General features: G+C 44.6%; 1 pseudogene across 1 annotated transcript; it reads right to left on the bottom strand.

Moving 5' to 3' along the window:
• Positions 1-14,072: 14,072 nt before the first annotated feature.
• Positions 14,073-14,922, bottom strand: LOC311632631 (large ribosomal subunit protein mL42-like; annotated as a pseudogene). The gene is made up of 2 exons: positions 14,609-14,922; positions 14,073-14,376 (listed from the first exon to the last, which is right to left on the bottom strand). The product of its transcript is annotated as a large ribosomal subunit protein mL42-like (transcript).
• Positions 14,923-15,753: the final 831 nt, after the last annotated feature.

Raw genomic sequence — 15,753 nt, 5'->3', positions numbered from 1 at the left:
GTGGATTCTGAATGGGGTCTCAGTACCTATAAAGCCCCCCACCCAGTCTCCCTCATTTTCATCCCAGACAGGGGAACCTGAGGCCTCAGACTATTCCCCCACTGAGGTCTCTCTGGATCTGAAGTAAGACCTCATGGACCTGTGTCTCTACCCTCACCTCCCAGCTAGCAGAAGAAACCAGGGGACAGCACTTCACGGCCTACCCCGCTCCCTCTCCTATTCAGGAGGAATCTTAGCCCTGCTTGCTGCCAGCCCAGCTCTTTGTTGCCCAGTGCCTCAGGACCCCAAAGCCTGCGTTTGCTTACACACAAACACACCACTCCTTCTGCAGGCCTGACCTGACTGAAGGACATTGGCCAGACAGCTGCTGCCACCAACTCACCCTGAGAGTGCTAGGTAACACCTACTTGCAGTGTGTCTGTCTGGTACTAGGTGTACATCTAACATTTTTGCCTGCGTGTGTGCCATTGTATGTATATGTGTGACTGATGAGTGGGAGAGGCCTTAGGTGTAGGTCATGGAACAGATGCATGTGTGAATATGTATGTGGGATAGTGTAGCACTTGTTTATGGTATGTGCGTCTTAGTGGATCCATTCATTCAGCTCTTTTCAGTTTCCAGGAACAACTCTAGGTGCTAGGGATATGGTTCTGAACAAGGCAGAGAAGGCATGACTGCTGAATGTGAGCGGGAGGCTACGGATACAGAAATGAGAATGCATTCAAATACAGAAACAAACCCATGGCTTAGCAGTATGTGTTGGGTTTGGGGGGCTGCTGAGGCAGCAGTTGTGTGTCTGGGTTGAGCATATGAAGGTTCATTGTGTGTGTGTGTGTGTGTTTTGGAGGAGGTGGGGAAATTAAAAAAAAAAAAGGTGAATTGCCAGGCGTGGACTCTGCCCTGCTTGGAGGAAGGGAGTGTGTCGGAAAGACTGGGGGACCCACTTTTGAACTCAGGAAACAGTGGCCAGCGGACTTCCTCTGGAGCCGCAGATCTGGCTCCTCCCCGTTGGCCCCAGCAACCTCTCTGAGGAAGGACCTTGGTCAAGAGGAATCGCTGAGATAGGGGGAGGGAGAGTCCCTTCAAGGCCCTCATCCTCTCTGTCTTCAGGAGCAGGTGAGGGTCCTGCCCCAGGTGCCAACATGATACAGAAAAATTTGTTTTAGCCCAGTTAGGCCCCATTGCAGAGGCACAGGCCCTGAATCCCAGACTCCCAGTTCAGTCTGGGCTCAGCTCTTTCCCCATATTTCCTATCCCAGCCCAATTCAGCCTGACCTCTAGCCCCACTTTTTTTTTTTTTTTTTTTTTTTTTTAATATATTTTATTGATTTTGTACAGAGAGGAAGGGAGAGAGATAGAGAGTCAGAAACATCGATGAGAGAGAGTCATCAATCAGCTGCCTCTTGCACACCCCCTACCGGGGATATGCCCGCAACCAAGGCACATGCCCTTGACCGGAATCGAACACGGGACCCTTCAGTCCCCAAGCCGACGCTCTATCCACTGAGCCAAACCGGTCTCGGCTAGCCTCACTTTTTTAGGACTGCTTAACCTCCAGCCCTTTCAATATCCTTAGCCCATTCTAGCCTGTATTCCCTTTTCCCAAAGGTAAGACTCCAGCCTAGCCAGCCCAACCCAGCTCAATCTGATTTCAAGTCCCATGGGTGAAAAGTTCTAAGTTACCCTCCCAGGGCTTCTCCCCATCTTCCCCCCCTCCCCCCCATAAAGAAGGGCCTATGGGGGCGGGGGGGGGGGATTGGTAGATATAGAGGTGAAGGTATAGGATTAAGAACTAGAGCCTGGATGAAGGGAAGGCAGGGAGGTGAGGGGTAGGAAGTATTGAAGACCCAGGCATGTTGTGGGCCAGGCTGAAAGGAAAGCAATGTGTAAAAAAGTTTTATGTCAGTGGTCCCTTCAAAGATCCTGGTTTTGGCCCCTGCTTATTTCAGTTCCCAGTACCCCAAATGCTTACAATGACTGTCTACCCTGTGACCACAGTCCCATTCTCTCAGGACCCACTTATGAAACTCCTCCCCACCCCCACGCTGAGGTTTTCAATGAAGCAGAACAGGAAATGGGTGGGAAACTACACACCCTGCCGTTTTTAACCTGGGGACTGGGGGAAGCTGACCTGCACCTCCAGATTCCTACTCTAGCCTTGGGAAGGGGCCATTTCCCCATCAATTTTGGGATCCTTTTCCTGAAGTAGCTAAACTCAGGATTACTCCTCTTTCCTGCTGTCCCACCTTTGTGCCACCAGTTCACCTCTCTAGAAGGAGAACCTGGGTCCGTCCCTGGAAAAAAGTCCCAGAGAGGGATGGGAGAGAAGCATCTTTTCCCATTGCTCCCGAACAGGCAAGGCTGCCTGACATCCTTTAATGGATGTCAGGAACACAGGATTAGATTAATCATAACCTTGGTTTATGGCTCACTCTTTTCATTGCTCCATGCACAGGACACATTTATTTACTTATAGTATTACCATAAGGACTCATGAACATGAAAGCTAAGATTTAGGCAATAGCTAAACTAACTGTGATCCATCCCTATTCCACCCTCTCCCAAGGTATGCATCATTCTTTTTTCTCATATGTACATTTTTTTTCTTCTTTCTCATTTTTTTCAAATGTGCCCTGATCAGGGATTGAACACACAACCTTGATGTATTTGGATGATGCTCTACCCACTTATTACTACTATATATATATTCCTAAAACTTTTATTTTAAAAATTTTAGGTTGTTTTTTTTTTACCTTATAAAAATACTGCTGCATGTAATTTTTGATGGATTATTACTTTTACTTAATATTGTATTACTAAGATTCATATTGTTACATACTGCTGCAACTCATTCATTTTCAGTGCTGTGTAATATTTGTGTGACTATGCCATACATAGTTCTTCATTCTCTTGTCACTGAACATTTGTGTTTTTTTCCTAGGTTTTTGCTATCATAAAGTGTACTTTTATGAATGTTTTTATTACTGTCTCCTATTGTACACTGTAGAGTTTTTCTTGGTTATAATATTGAGACATAATCTCTGCAAACTCAGGTTTCCATCTCTGAAGCCCAGGCAGAGTATCTATCTAGGGTTAACTTGAATTAAAGTTCAAAAACTTATTGAGTACCTGCTATATAAACCATTCTGTTCATTGTTCATTCAAGCAAACTCAAGCTACACTTAATGATCATCTATAATATGCCAGGACCTGAGGAGGGAACAGTGAACAAGATAACATGACACATATAGTTGGGCAGGGGAAGCATATTGAACAAATGGTTACATACATATCTATACATATAAAAGGCTAATATGCTACGTATCTGTCTGACTGGTAGCTATGATGAGTACTGACCACCAGGAGGCAGACACTCAATATAGGAGGGAACACTCAGCTTTCCACAAGTGGGATACAGGCCTCGCCACCACCCTGGAGCTACAGCCCACCGAACTGTAGTTGACACTGCTGAGACCCCATGGCACAAAATGTGTCACATAGCTCAGCCCAGCCTGGATATGGTTGCTGTGAGCACTGGGTAATGACATCACATAGCAATGCCCAGCTTCCTCTCCCTAGTGACTAGCCTCCTTGGAGTTTCTCCAGCCTAGGCACACAACTTGCTTTATAGCCAAGTGCAAACATTTTACAATTTAACCAAATGTCTGTGAAGTATTTTTCCATGCCTCATCTCATTTGATCCTCACAAAAGTCCTAAAGTAGGTAGATAGGAGACTCAGTGGAATCCTATTTTCTTTTCATTAGCTGGAAAACAGAGATTTAGAAAACTTAGAAACTTGACCTTACTGAAAAGAAGTAAGAAATGGCGGAACTTGAAAATTACTTCAGGTTTTCTCACTGTGCAGAATATAGTCAAACACTGCTGCAGTTAAATATTTTACCCTTTGTTCTCCCTGTGTGATCTACAATAATAATCTACAATAATTTACTGCTGTGTTGCTGACAACACAGAGAAGTTGGGGTGTTTCACTGAACTGGAAAAAGTTTAGCTAAATCAGAAAGCTGGTCTAATTAAGTAAGTTTATTCTGTATTTATAAAAGGCTAAGTTGACTCGAACATGCTTGATACATATAAAGCTCTCACTGGCGCCAGTCAACACGCATGTGTTTCAATCTGTCATTGTCAATCGTGAATTTGGTTGATACTTGCATTATAGAGAAAGAGCGAAGAGCGATATTAAAATATTTCTTCTAATTTTCTTTCAATGTGCACAAATTTGTGCACAAGATCACTAGTGTAATTATAATCTATACTAATAAAAGGGTAACATGCTAATTAGACCAGACATCTTCTGACGTCCTTCCTGACAAAAGCTGGGCCCGGGCGAAGCCTCCCATGGCCCCAGGTGCCTGTGGCTGGCCTGGGCCGAGCTGCTCGGGGTCCTGGGTGCCTGCGTACAGCCTGGGCTGGGCTGCCCGGGATCCCAGGTGTCTACAGCCGGCCAGAGGGAGGGAAGCCTGGGTGTGGGGGCCAAGGCAGAGGTGGTTAGGGGTGATTAGGTGGGCAGGGTAGCAGTTAGGGGCAATGAGGCCAGCCAGGGAGCAGTTAGGAGCCATCAGGCTGGCAGGGGAGCAGTTAGGGGTTATCAGGCAGGCAGGCGAGTGGTTAGGAGCCAGTGGTCCCGGATTGTGAGAGGGATGTCCAACTGTCCAGCAATCAGACATCCCCCGAGGGGTCCCGGATTAGAGAGGGTGCAGGCCGAGCTGAGGGATTCCTCCTCTGTGCACAAATTTCTTGCGTTAGGCTTCTGGTTTATGATATAACTGAAAAGGAAGACCTCATTTTAACTGGTATGTTAAGGAAGGTCTCTCAGAGGGGATGATGGATCTGCTGAGACTTGAAGGATGAGGAGAACTTAACCAGGTGGATCATGGGAAAGAGGATTTCAGGTAGAGGAAACAGGTCCTCATACTGGGAAGAGTTTGGTGAGTTGGAAGAATAGAACAAAAGTAGATTCTGAGCCAAGTGAGCAATGGGAAATGGTGGCAGGAGAGAGGCTCAGACCAGATGAGACAATGAATGCCCTGGTGTCGATTATGATGATGATGATGTGAGTTGGAAGAATAGAACAAAAGTAGATTCTGAGCCAAGTGAGCAATGGGAAATGGTGGCAGGAGAGAGGCTCAGACCAGATGAGACAATGAATGCCCTGGTGTCGATTATGATGATGATGATGATGATGACGACGACGACGACGACGACGACGACGACGACAACAACAAAAGCTGACAACTCTATGATGTAGGTATTAATGGGAGAACACTAAAGGCCAGAACCAGGAAGAGCCAGAGAGGCGAGCAACTTTGCTCAAAGTCACAGAGTCAGTAAGGATTTGAATTGCATTCAATCCTAATGTGCTGTCACTGAAGGGGCTAAGGCAGTTCACGATTAAGGCCTGGTCCCTGCCTCCCAGAAACTCCCAGAGCCAGAGAAATCAGGCCTTACCACAATGTGAGTAAAAAGCACATGTCATGAAATAGGATTAAGATGGGCAATGTAGCCGAAACCAGTTTGACTCAGTGGATAGAGCATCAGCCTGCGGACTGAAGGGTCCCGGGTTTGATTCCGGTCAAGGAATCTGATCAATGATTCTCTCTCATCGATGTTTCTAACTCTCTATCCCTCTCCCTCTCTGTAAAAAATAAATAAAATATATTAAAAAAAAAAAAAGGTGGGCAACATGCTATAAACCTATAGGAAGAGAAATTTGTTTGGACCAAAGATATCTGGGAAAGTTTCTTGCTGACGGTGAAATTGGTTGTGATTGTTGAAGGGAGGTGGATCCGTAGTAAGTAATTTTGGCAAGGACCTAAAGACATTCTTAAGCAGTAGGACAGCTTTAGGGAAGGTACTGAAGCAGGAGGGCCCAGGGAGAAGATCATTAAGCAAATGAGGCTATAGCAGCAAGGGGTAAACTGGGAGTTAGAGGTGTCAAGCGAAGGAATGGTGGGTACATTGCTGGATGGGAGAGAAGGAATCAGAAAAACTGCCTTCCACTGTCTTCCTAAATTGTAGAGAATTTTGAATGATAGGCTGAGAAGTTTAGATTTAATTTTATAGGGAATGGGAAGCCACCAACAGTTTTTGAACAGAGAACTGACTTAAATTTTTTTAAATATTTTTTTTATTGATTTCAGAGAAGAAGGGAGAGAGAGAGTGACATCAATGATGAGAGGGAATCATTGATCAGCTGCCTCCCGCATACCCCCTATGGGGGATCAAGCCCACAAAGCGGGCATGTGCCCTTGACCGGAATAGAACCTTCAGTCCACAGGCCTACTTTATCCACTAAGCCAAACCGGCTAGGGCTAGATATTTTTTTTTTTTTTAAGTATTATTTATTGATTTTAGAGAGAGAGGAAAGGAAAGAAAAAAAGAAACATTGATTTGTTGTTTCACTTGTTATTGCATTCATTGGTTGTTTCTTGTATGTACCCTGACTGAGGATTAAACCAGAGACCTTGGTGTATCAGAACAATGCTCTAAATGACTAAGTTACCTGGACAGGGCTTTAGATCTGTTTTTAAATAAGATTAGTTTGTTAAGGTATATAGGACTAGAGAAGAAGAACCGTTTAGGAGGATATGAAGTCCATGCAGCTAGTAACAGAAAACCAAAACAAAAAGATCCTAATGTTTCGTGAAATAAATTGTACAAAATTAGAGAATGAAATGTATGGCCTGGCTGGGTAACTCAGTTGGTCGCAACATCATTCAGATATGCCAAGGTTGAGGGTTAGATCCCTGGTTAGGGCACATACAGTACAAAAATCAACCAATGAATGTATAAATGGATGGAACAACAAATTGATGTTTCCCTCTCTCTAAAAATTAATCAAAAAAAAATTTTTTTAATAATTAAGTGTAAGTAAGTAAAATTAGAAGAAAATGACATGAAATGCTATTCATTAATCTTTAAGAGTATGTGTAGGGAAGACAAACTTGAAAGTTTAAATACCATAGACGAAATCAGAAAGAAAAGAGTGAATTTCACCTCAATACTCAATAAAAGAAAAAAAGAATGATCAATTTGACTACATATAGACTAAATTTACAATTTTGGTAAGTGTGTATGTATAAATAAAAAACAAACTAGATTTCTCCCTCCTTCCTCCCAAACCCACAAAAAAAGGGCATATACTTATTTTAAAACATTTTCATCACTCCTACATTTGCAGGAAATATGAGTTACAATCTTTTGTATAACCAATTCATGCAAAATAGGTTTTAAAAAAGAGGCTCCTCAGTAGATAAATGGGTAAAGGACAATTCAGAGGAGGAAGTACTAAGAATACATATAAAAATATAGTAAACAGGCCTTGGCCAGGCAGCTCAGTTGGTTTCAATGTTTCCCAAAGTGTGGTACGCGTACCCCCAGGGGTACAGGAAGAGTTTGGTGGGGGAGTCAAAACCTGTTTGGCTCAGTGGTAGAGCATCGGTCTTTGGACTGAAACATCCCAGGTTCGATTCCGGTCAAGGGCATGTACCTTGGTTGCGGGCACATCCCCAGTAGGGGGTGTACAAGAGGCAGCTGGTCGATGTTTCTCTCTCATTGACATTTCTGGCTCTCTGTCCCTCTCCCTTCCTCTCTGTAAGAAATCAATAATATATATATATATATATATATATATATAAAAGAATTTGGTGGGGATATGCACTGCACTGTGCTTAGCTACACCTAATTCTACGTTCTCATGAGTACGAAGGGTACTCAGCATTACGAAAATTATAGAAGGGGTACACATATGTCAAAAGTTTGGGTAACAGCCGAAGCCGGTTTGGCTCAGTGGTGGAGCGTCGGTCTGTGGACTGAAGGGTCCCGAGTTCGATTCCGGTCAAGGGCATGTGCATTGGTTGCGGGCACATCCCTGGTGGGGGGTGTGCAGGAGGCAGCTGGTCGATGTTTCTCTCTCATCGACATGTCTGGCTCTCTCTCTCCCTTCCTCTCTGTAAAAAAATCAATAAAATATATTTAAGGAGAAAAAAAAAAGTTTGGGAAACACTGGCCCAATGTGCTAGAGTTGCAGGTTTGGTCTCCAGTCAGGGCACATATAAGAAGCAACCAATGGCTGAAGCCGGTTTGGCTCAGTGGTAGAGCGTCGGTCTGTGGACTGAAAGGTCCCAGGTTCAATTCCGGTCAAGGGCATGTACATTGGTTGCGGGTACATCCTCGGTATCCACTTCTACCACTCCCAACCCCCTTCCAGCATTGGGTAAAGATTTTTAATGACCCTACCTAATGCTGGGAAGACTGTGAAGAAGCTAGAATCTCATATACTTTGAGTAAGGTAATCTCTCAGAAAAGCAACTTGTATTAATGTGCACACTAATTGACCCATTAATTTCCTTTTGGGGAATTTCCTTTCTGGGAATCACAACATTATTTATACTACAGGAAATTTGGAAACTCCAGAAAGTGATGAATAGGAGAGTGGCTTGGTTAACTTATGGGACATCCTAACAATGGAATGCTACACAGCCATCCAAATTATGTTTACCAAGAGGTTAAAAGAATGTTGAAGAAAAAAAAAAAACACACACATGATAAATGTTAACTGAAATAGTATGATAAATTATCATCTGAAGTGGCTGCAATTATATATAAAGGAGTCTAGTCACAAGAAAAAATACATGGGAAGAAAGTACAATGGTGATACTAAGATGATTGAATTCTAAGTGGATTTTTTTTTAAAATATATTTTATTGACTTTTTACAGAGAGGAAGAGAGAGGGATAGAGAGTTAGAAACATCAATGAGAGAGAATCATTGATCAGCTGCCTCTTGCACACCCCCTACTGGGGATGTGCCCTCAACCAAGGTACATGCCCTTGACCAGAATCGAACCTGGGACCTTTCAGTCCGCAGGCCAATGCTCTATAAGTGGATTTTTTTTTTGCCATTTTCCAAATTTCCTTTATGTACTCAGCTATCATTATTATTATTATTATTATTATTATTATTATTTTGGAGGGGAGCGTGGAGAGTTGGGGGAAGAAGGGAGAAGGGAGTGCACCTCAGCTATCTTTATAACACCAAACACTAAGCTGAAAAATGAGAGAATCCTGGTGGAAAGTAACAGAGACCTAAGTTATGGCCTTTGTGGTGGGTCTGGGAAGAGGAGGAGGAGAAAAGATACAATTTGGCAGCTTACTGAATTTGGGGAATGAGTGGGTGCCAAGGATGAAAGGCAATGTTGACATTTGGAAGAAATGAGAGGGCTCTGGTGTTGTGAACTGAAATGAGGATCCCTGCCTAGCTCAGGGGATAGAGCACTGACCTGCGGACTGAAGAGTCCTGGGTTTGATTCCGGTCAGAGGCCCTGGCTGAGTTGTGGACTCGATCCCCTCTAGGGGGCGTGCAGGAGGCAGCTGATCAATGATTCTCCTCATTGATGTTTCTAACTCCCTCTCCCTTCCTCTCTGAAATCAATATACTAGTATATATCAAATAAAATGAGGGCCCCTGGAGTAACCACAGCACAGTGGTTCAGAGCGTGGGCTCCTGTGATAGATGCCCACTTCGAATCCCTGGCTCCACCTTTTATAAGTGGGTAACTCTGAACAGGTCATTTAATATCTCTCTCTCTCTCTCTCTCTCTCTCTCTTTTTTAAAATATATTTTATTGATTTTTTACAGAGAGGAAGTGAGAGGAATGGAAAGTTAGAAACATTGATGAGAGAAAAACATCGATCAGCTGCCTCCTGCACACCCCCCACTGGGGATGTGCCCACAACCAAGGTACATGCCCTTGACCGGAATCGAACCTGGGACCCTTCAGTCCGCAGGCTGACGCTCTATCCACTGAGCCAAACCGGTTTCGGCTAGTCATTTCATCTCTTTGAGCTTGTTTCCTCATCTCTAAAATGGGGATAATAACAGCACCTGTCTTACAGGATTGTTAGGAGGATGAGTTAATAATAGAGTTGAGAAAGTACATGAATAGTCTCTTCATCTCCCCTCTTCCAGCCAGCTCACTGCCAGGAGGTTGCCCAAGGGGATGCTCTGAAGCTCACAGGGATGGGAATGGATGGGCCCCTGAAGCGGGATGTGTGGGAGGACTGGAGTAGAGGAATGGAGAGTTAGGAACTAAGAAACTGCAAAACAAGTAGGGTAGTATAACAGGCAGAGAGTCTCAGGGGCACCCCATCAGAGCCTTCCTGTCCCATGTCGTTACATCAAGATGCTTTCTGGCCGAAGCCAGTTTGGCTCAGCGGTAGAGCGTTGGTCTGCGGACTGAGGGGTCCCGGGTTCGGTTCCGGTCAGGGACATGTACATTGGTTGCGGGCGCATCCCCGGTGGGGGGTGTGCAGGAGGCAGCTGGTCGATGTTTCTCTCTCATTGACGTTTCTAGCTCTCTATCTCTCTTCTCTCCTCTCTGTAAAAAAAAAAAAAAGATGCTTTCTGGATGGTGTAAGGAGAGGGTCTGCCTTTGCTCAGAAGGTGCTGAATTGGGTCCATTCTGTCTTACCACTCTGCCTCCTGCCCCACCGAGACCTAAACTTGCTGAGAGCATAAAAAATAAGGACAGCTAGTGGGACAGCTGCTAGAAGATAAAGGGAATTCTGTTTGCTGGCCCGGCCTCCAGAGGCCACCCCTGTCACTGCCCCAGCCTGTCCTGCACACATAGGAGGGAGGACAGGATGTGTGAGTAGCTAACCAATGTTTGGCTGAAGTCCAAGGCCACATTCCTGCCTGGCCCCCCTCCCAGGTCTTGAAATATAAGGCTGGCTACGTAATGGTGTTTGCCTCATCTTTGTTCTGGTGTTCTTTCTGTCTGGCCTCATACTGTATAACTGCCTGTGTGAATTTTGCAGAAGCTATAAGCTCCATCCGTGCAGTCCCCAGAACCTGCCTACCTGCTTCCTGCTGGCCATGACCAGGCTCCTTCTGTATGCTGACCTTCCCTACCCAGTGCCCACCTCTCCTGTCTGAAAGCTGGTCCCTTAGTTCAGGAGCCCCTCTTGGTCTCCTCAGGAAGATCCCACCCTAACCTGTGTGACCCCTCCCCACCTTGACTATCTGGGCCCCATGACTCCAAAAAACACCTCTTTTCATTACCCAGAACTTCCCAAACCCAACCCCTGCTCATGCCCTCGCTCCTCTCATCTGCCCCTGACACCTCTTCCATTTTCTTCTTCACTCCTGACTCCCCTACACTCCTAACCACCACCCCTCCGCCACCTCTCATCCATCCCCTCCTAACTTCTACACCCTTCCACACTCCCACCTGTCCTCTTTTCCTGATTCTCATCTCTCTCTACTTTCTGACCCGGCCTTGAATGTCCTCCGCACCCTCCCTCCCCCCCACCTTCCTACCCTCCCAACCTAATTCTAGCTTTCCCCTTCTGCCTTGTCTCCCTAGGAGCTGGAACATCTGCAGTCTATAAACAAAAAGCAGCTATACGAAGCCATTTCCTACAGCAGCTACTCCCTCAGAAATAACAAGTGCAGCCTCTCCTCCCTTAAGTTCATCCTCGAAGGCACAGAGTGGACTTAACTCTCCCTCCACCCTAGGAATTTCCCTCTGGGCCAGATTCAGATCCCACCCTCCATTCCAGAATCCCAGCCTCCCAGAGAGCCTGAGTCACACCCACAGGAGTGTCAGATTCCCGGAATCACAGTCACAGGTGACTGACCCCAGCCTACCCAACCTCATTTCTCTGGCTCTTCTCCCTAGGGATCATATCTGGGCAGGACACCCTCTTCCCCCAAACCTTCCCTCATTCCTGGTATCCTGACCCTGCGCCCTCTACCCGCCAGGACAGGGATATAAACAGTACCTCCCAGGACAGGGATATAAATACTCTCTGTGGATGGAAGCTCATTAGAAAAATCCAATCCAACTTGCTGGGTGAGGTGGAAAGAGCCTGCAGGGGGGAGCTCTGGTGGTTTGTTATCCTGTCCACCCCCTCCTCCCCCCCAGACTTCAGGCCCTTGCCGGGGATCAAATGTGGATTGCCCTCCATCGCCACTATTTTCTTCAACACCACCAAGCAATTATCTGACAGCAACTGGGTGTCCTATATTTCAGCTAGATTCTGACACTATCTACCTGGAGAATCATTTCAGATCCCACAGGTGAAGGTTTCCATCTTACAAGACAGACCTCCACTTCAGACATCCAACACAGGTCCAGGTTGATACCTGTGCTTCTGACTAGGCTGTACATTGAACATTCTCATGAGGGGGAGGGATATCGCCCTCATCTGTTTGATTAATTTGCCAGAACAGCTCACGAAACTCAAGAAACCAGTTTACTTACTAGATTGCCAGTTTATTACAAAAAATATTAAAGGATACTGTTAGAAAGAGACAACGGCCCCAAATGGCAAACTTAATTGCTGTTTCAGCCTCTACCATGAATGTGACTTAAAAAAAAAATGTTTTTATTGATTTCAGAGAGAGAGGAAGGGAGAGGAAGAAATAGAAAAACATCAGTGATGAGAGAGAATAATTGATTGGCTGCCTCCTGCACACCCCACACTGGGGATCAAGACTGCAACCAGGGCCGAGACCGGTTTGGCTCAGTGGATAGAGCGTAGGCCTGCGGACTGAAAGGTCCCGGGTTCGATTCCGGTCAAGGGCATGTATCTTGGTTGCGGGCACATCCCCAGTGGGGGGTGTGCAAGAGGCAGCTGGTCGATGATTCTCTCTCATCAATGTTTCTAGCTCTCTATCCCTCTCTCTTCCTCTCCGTAAAAAATCAATAAAATATATTAAAAAAAAAAAAAAAAAAAAGACTGCAACCAGGGCATGTGCCCTGACTGGGAATTAAACCAGCAACTTTTGTTAGCCTTGTGTATCATTGTCCATCATTCACCTTTAACTCAAAGAGGGCTAGGACTACACCCAACCAACTGAGCACACTGGCCAGGGCACCACCCTCATGCTTGGTGAAGGCCACCCCTCACTCTCCTTTCCCTCCCCTTCCCACCTCTCTTCCCTTTCCTCCATTCTTACCCTTCGAGAACATTAATTTATCACCTCCAGAGGCTTCCTCTGTCCTTCAGAAATGGTCAAATGCCTGCAGGTTTAAGGTAGTGGGTGCAGCTGGCGGTGACAAGAGGAACCACTAGGGGGAGCCTGTGCATAGGAAGAGAATAAGTGGAGACTTTGAGGAGCCACTTCAAGGACTCTTCTTCCCTTCTCTCCAGGAAGTGTCAGGCATTCCAGCCTGGGGTGGCTCCCTATGGAGCTGGGGGGGGTGGGGTGGGGGGTTTGGGTCTCCTTCTTTCCCATTCTTTGAAGCGCCCTGTCTTCCCCTGACCACCCAGGTCAGTGTGAATAAAATTCTGGCACATCTGAACACTTCCTAAGGAAAGTTCCTGATAGCTGTATTCAACATGGAGTTTAGCACATACGGTGAGGCTCAGTTGGTTGAATGTCATCCCACGCACCAAGAAGTTGCCGGTTCAGTTCCCAGTCAAGATACATGCCTGGGTTGTGGGCTTAATTCCCAGTGGGGGTCATGCAGGAGGCAGCTGATTGATGTTTTTAACTCTCTCTTCCTCTCTAAAATAAATAAAAAACATACTTTAAAAACAAATAAACATTGCCCTGGCTGGTTTGGTTCTGTGGATAGAATGTCAGCCTGTGGACTAAAGGGTCCTGAGTTCGATTCTGGTCAAGGACACATGTCCTGGTTGTGGGCTCAATCCCCAGTAGGGGTGTGCAGAAGGCAGCCATTCTTTTTCTCTCATCCTTGACGTTCCTATTTCTCTCTCCCTCTCCCTTCCTCTCTGAAATCAGTAACAAACATATATTATAAAAAAAGAGTTGCTACCTTTGAGTTGACTGATCTCAATAATCTTTCTAAACCTTATTTCCTATTTCTAAATGCATTTCATCACCTGTAAAATAGGGATACTATTATTACTTTCCTGCTGGGGTTATCAGAAGTATTAAATGAGTAATTATTTAATTAATTTTTTAGATCAAAAGACATTTTATTATTATTTTACTATATAACATAGCAGTGAATATATCTGATTGCATTTTTTCAAATGGAAAATGAGAACAGGACAGCATTTTACTTTCGAAAACCTCAATATCATCTGTCTTTTGGAGAATTCAATTTTCTACGACGTGTATGATACTGTCCATAAAAATACCAACGGTGCTTAGTAGTAAAGAACATTTTGCTAAGTTATTCTATCATGGTCCTTGCTCAAAGTGTTAATCTTTTTCTTCTAATCTGGTTTTCAGTATTTGATCCTGTGTTTCTTCATAATTATGCATAGGATTTGGCTGAGGAATAGGCTTAGTGTTTTCATATGGAATATCCACAGAAGGATGATAGCAAACTATCGTCCTGCCATCAGATGTAAAAGCAAGTTCTTTGCAATTATAGTCATCTGGAAGAGAAGAGTATGTGGATTTATTTATTTATTTATTTTTTAAAATATATTTTATTGATTTTTTACAGAGAGGAGGAGAGAGGGATAGAGAGCTAGAAACGTCAATGAGAAACATGGACCAGCTGCCTCTTGCACACCCCCTACCGGGGATGTGCCCGCAACCAATGTACATGCCCTTGACTGGAATCGAACCTGGGACCTTTCAGTCCGCAGACCGACGCTCTATCACTGAGCCAAACCGGTTTCGGCAAGTATGTGGATTTATGACTAACACAGTATAAAGATCCATTTTGGATTAGAAATAAATGTTTCAAAATAGTTCTGTTTGATATTGCCCATTTCACTGCTGATACAGTCATGGTGAATCAAGATGCTTATCAAGTGGTATAAAAAAGATTTAAAGAGAAAATGCTTTTAAAATTTGCTTCTAGGCATACCTATTTTCATCCTTTGATGTCTGCTCACTACGAGCCTGCCATCTTGTCTCCAAATGAGGAATTATTAAAAAACCAGCATATTAAATGCTTATGAGTATTAATTATTTTCATGATTGGAAATGGCCACTTTAGTTAACAGATTTAGGTTCAACAACTCCCTCTATAACCCACAACCCTCTGATATCTTTAGCTATTCAAAAGATATCAGAGAATTCAATTTTCTGGCCAGTGTGGCTCAGTTAGTTGAGTACTGGCCCATGCACAATGTTGCTGGTTTGATTCCTGGTCAGGGCACATGCCCAGGTTGCAGGCTTGATCCCAGAAGGGGATACGTAGGAGGAAGCCAATAGATGTTTCTATCTCTCTCCCTCTCCCTTCCTTTCTCTGTAAAACATATTTTAAAAAAACATGCATGTACAAGCTGTGTTTATAATTCTGGAGTATTTTCCAACATCAACAATCAGTTCTCTTGTAGAACACACACACAACTGGGTGTCCTACAAATCAATTCAATTCTGACACTAACTACCTGGAGTCAGTTCAGGTCTCACGGGTAAGGGCTCAGTCCCACAAGACTGTGCCCTTTTCAAATGCCAGTCACATGCATGTGTCCTGACTGGGATTTGACCCAGCAACCTTTTGGTCCATGGGAAGATGCCTAATTGATAAAGATTTAGGCCAGGGCTAAAATGATAAAAATTTTAAAAAATGTTTTTATTTCAGAGAGAGGAAGGGAGAGGGAAAAAGAAACATCTTTGTGATGAGAGTGACGAGAGAATCATTGATTAGCTGCCTCCTTCCTGCATGCCCCCCACTGGGGGTCAAACCATGACCTCCTGGTTTATAGGTTGACACTCATCACTGAGCCACACTGTCTGGCCATGAATGATATAGACTTTTTTTTTTTTTTTAAATGCCAGTTGCAAGGAACTAGTGG

This window comes from Pipistrellus hanaki (genome assembly GCF_964339955.1).
Source record: "Pipistrellus hanaki genome assembly, chromosome: 14".
NCBI classification, from domain to species: domain Eukaryota; kingdom Metazoa; phylum Chordata; class Mammalia; order Chiroptera; family Vespertilionidae; genus Pipistrellus; species Pipistrellus hanaki.
The sequence above is the reverse complement of the archived record's forward strand: the minus strand, read 5'-3'. Positions and strand labels throughout refer to the sequence as shown.